Source organism: Myotis davidii, unplaced genomic scaffold (genome assembly GCF_000327345.1).
Source record: "Myotis davidii unplaced genomic scaffold, ASM32734v1 scaffold2798, whole genome shotgun sequence".
Classification (NCBI taxonomy): domain Eukaryota; kingdom Metazoa; phylum Chordata; class Mammalia; order Chiroptera; family Vespertilionidae; genus Myotis; species Myotis davidii.
The window spans coordinates 513054-516865 of record NW_006289553.1 but is presented as its reverse complement, the minus strand read 5'-3'; the positions used below and the strand labels follow the sequence as shown (position 1 = coordinate 516865).

The 3812-nt window shown below is 50.1% G+C and overlaps 1 protein-coding gene across 2 annotated transcripts in view; it reads left to right on the top strand.

Annotated features, from left to right (window-relative positions):
• Positions 1 to 3812, top strand: part of TECPR2 (tectonin beta-propeller repeat containing 2) — a 64264-nt gene that overhangs the window by 47695 nt on the left and 12757 nt on the right. The window lies entirely within an intron of this gene.

Genomic DNA, 3812 nt, shown 5'->3' with positions numbered 1-3812 from the left:
CGGTCAGAAGCAGAAGTCTGCCTCCGGCGCCCCATCTGGTCACCCTAAAGATTTGAGGGGCCTGGGTGCTATGCTTAGTGGATTTCTGTTGAAAAATGTAGTGAGGGGCTGCTGGTGTTTTTAATTCTTTTGGATGCTTTTGTACATGGCATTTAATTGTATTTTCAGATCATTCATTACCAGTGTAAGTTTTTGTATATTGATCTTGTATCTGGAAATCTTGGTAAACTTGTTTATTAGTTCTAATAACTTATTTGTAGGTTCTTTAAGGTTTTCTATATATAAGATCATGTTGTCTACAAATAGAGATGATTTTACTTTTTCCTTTCCTATCTGAATGTCTTTTATTTTGTTGTCTTGCCTAATTGTCCTGGCTGGAGCCGCCTGTACAGTGTCGAATGGCACTGGCAGGAGTGGACATCCCCGTCTTGTGCCTGGCCTCAGGAGAAGGCATCCTGCCTGTCACGTTAAGCACGCTGCTAGCTGGGAGCGTTCTCATAGATGCCCTTTTGCAAGTTGAGGAAGTTCCCCTCAATCCTATTTTTTTAAATATATTTTATTGATTTTTTTACAGAGAGGAAGGGAGAGGGATAGAGAGTTAGAAACATCGATCAGCTGCATCCTACACACCTCCTACTGGGGATGTGCCCACAACCAAGGTACATGCCTTTGACCGGAATTGAACCTAGGACCCTTCATTCCGCAGGCCGACGCTCTATCCACTGAGCCAAACTGGCTATTCCTATTTTTGTTGAATGTTTTTATCACGAAAGGATGTTGGATTTTTTCAGGTACTTTTTCTACATCTACTGAGATAATTGTGTGGGTTTCTCCTTTATGAATGTGATGCGCGAACTTGACCGACTTTGTGCGGTGGGCCTCCTTTATTCTGGGACGACCCTGCTGGCCGTGGCCACGGCCTTGGTGGACCTGGCTGGATTTGTTTGCTGGATTTTGTTGAAGATTTTTGTGTCCATATTCCTAAGGGCGGTTAGTGTTTGGTTCTCTTTTCTTGTCATGTGTCTTGTTTTGGGATCAGGTTGCTGCTGGCCTTTTAAATGAAATGAGGAGTGTTTTTTTCTCTTACGTTTTTTGGAAGAGTTTCTGAAGAGTGGGTGTTAAGCATTTGCTAGAATTTACCGGTGTGGGCCTGGGCCTTTCTTGGAGGGATGTTTTAAATTACTGATTCAGTCTCTTTACTTCTTATAGGTCTGTTCACAACTTTCTGTTTTCTTCTTCATTCAGTATGAACAGTATGTCTTTCTAGGAAGTTGTTCATTTCACCTACGTTGTCTAGTTTATTGGCATCCGCTTGTTCGTGTTTTTCCTTATGACCCTTTTTATTTCTGTAAGGTCGGCAGTTATGTCCCTTCTTTCCTTCCTGATTTTAGTCATTTGTTTCTCCTTTTATTCTTACTTAATCCAGCTAAAATTTTGATAATTCTGTTGATCCTTTCAAACCCCCCCTTTGGTTTTGTTGGCTTTTCTCTCTCTTTCTATCCTCTAGTTCCTCTGTGTCACGTCAGCCTTTTGCTTCACGCTTGCTTGTGCTTTGCTTGCTCGTGATCCTCCGCCAGCTCCCAGGCCCGTGGACGACCTAGGATAACCTTGGACTGGAGAGCGTGTGGGCCCCGGCATGGGATCCTGCCAGGGTCAGGGAGCGCTGCTGGTGGATGAGCGCGGGTGGCGGTGAGGATGCTGCCGAGTGGGGTGGGCGGGCCGGGCAGTGAGCCGAGGCCACAGGGCCAGCCAGCCTGCCTCTGCTGCTCCTCAGCCGGCCCGCAGCTCATCCATGGGGCTGTGTGGGAGACCGTGAAACCACACACTCCTCTTCCTTCCTCCTCTTAGATTCTAGAATAACCTCTCGGAAACAGAGCTGAAACGGGGGGAGAAAGCTGAACTTGGAGTGTGCTGCTGCCGGCAGTGACCAGCAGCCTTGCCCAGTGAAGTGGCCACTGTGGCACAGGCTCCTGGGAGGCCTGCAGGCTGTGCTCCGAGCAAGCCCGGCTGCTAACGGTGTGGGAAGCAGTGGCCGTGCCGTGTGCCTGCTGAGCTGAGCGATGTCTCGCTCGGTACACGCGCCGTGGGATGTGCTCACACAGGGTCTGGGAAATGGGCTCCTGTGGGGAAACCAGGCTTTGCCCTCGCACTAACCTGTCTGCGGCTCTCCCAGCTCCCTGTCCCTCTCTGGCTTCCCCCAGGGCTGAGGGCCGGGGTGGCTCCCGCCTGGCCGTGGAAGCATGGTACTTGGACAGCCCCGTGTGGGCGCCACAGCCCTAGTGAGCACCTGAGCGAGACGGGCCCCAGGCCTGCTCTCCCAGCACCGCCTGCGGGGCCGCTGCTCCTGGGCAGCGGACTGAGCACTTGGTTGCTGCGTTCTCAAGTGGCCATGGCCCCGCTGCTGGGCACTCCCATGTGCCAGGCTAGCGCTTGAAGCACATCTTCCCCCCCTCCCAGTGCGCGCTTATCCCTGCCCCTGCCCATTCTGAGTCCATGGAGAGGACTTGGAACGTCAGGACGACTTGTTCAAATGCAGACAGGTTCACATGTTTCAGCCACGCCCCACCTCTCTCTATGGCGTCTTATTTATTCTTTGCCTGCGCTTCCTGGTCTGCACGTAGGACGTTTGCATTTGGGGCAAATGGAAGAGGTGATGGATGGATGCTGAAGGGTACGAAGTGTGAGCCACACAAATCTGGTTACCGCAGTCTCTCCGTTTCTCTTTTTTTTTTTTTTTTTAATATATTTTATTGATTTTTCACAGAGAGGAAGGGAGAGGGATAGAGAGTGGAAACATTGATGAGAGAGAAACATCAACCAGCTGCCTACTGCACACCCCCTACTGGGGATGTGCCCACAACCAAGGTGCATGCCCTTAGCCGGAATTGAACCTGGACCCTTTCAGTCCGCAGGCCGATGCTCCATCCACTGAGCCAAACCGGTTAGGGCTCTCTGTTTCTCTTTCCTGGTCTCGGCCTGAGACCTCCCTCCTGCAGCAGTTTGGGGTGAAGTTTTATAAAGCACTCAAACAAATGACCCCATTTTCAGACTTGCTAATGTGTAGAAAGATTCGGAGAAAATATTTACGGTTGTGTTAGCATCTCTTTGGAGTTTGCTGCATCAGTTGGAGATTTTCTGTCCACCTGAAAGTTAGCTCTGAAGCTGAGCACAGTTGATGGGATTTCCCGCGCTGCTGGTGCTGGGTGGGGATAAAGGAAGCTGGTCCAGCAGGTGGTCCAGCTCCCGCACCCCAGCAGGCCCCCCTCTTCTTTCACAGGGATCTGCTTAGCCCCTTATGCTCACCTCCGCCCCCTGGTCCCCTCTGCCCCCTGGTCCTAGCGCCCCCTGGGAGGTTCCCGCCAACTCCCTGTGCGGACTGGCTCTGTCAGTTTCTCTGGGGCCCTTGGTTCTGCCTGGATTGCAGCTTTCCTGGAAAAGACAGAAACCTGGAAAACCAAGACAAATATGACTGCAAATGGCCAAGGAGAGGTTGGATGATTAAGCGAGAAATAAGGGATTCTTGGTTAAACTGAAGACTTCATTTGGGAACCAAAAATCTTAACAAATCTCTTGGACCTTGAGCCACATATTTTAAATTTAAAATTATTTTAAATTCAGCTGCTTTAGTTATGCTTAGTATATGAGCAACAAAATAAAACAAGCATGCAAACAGGGTATAGCTAGTACCTGAGAACACCACGCTCACAATGCTGCTGGTGGGGATGGAAGGAACGAGATGGAACTTCAACGTCCAGATCTTTAGAAAAGCTCAGGCCGGACCATAGGGAGACGCTGGGGAAGCGCTGGTGTTA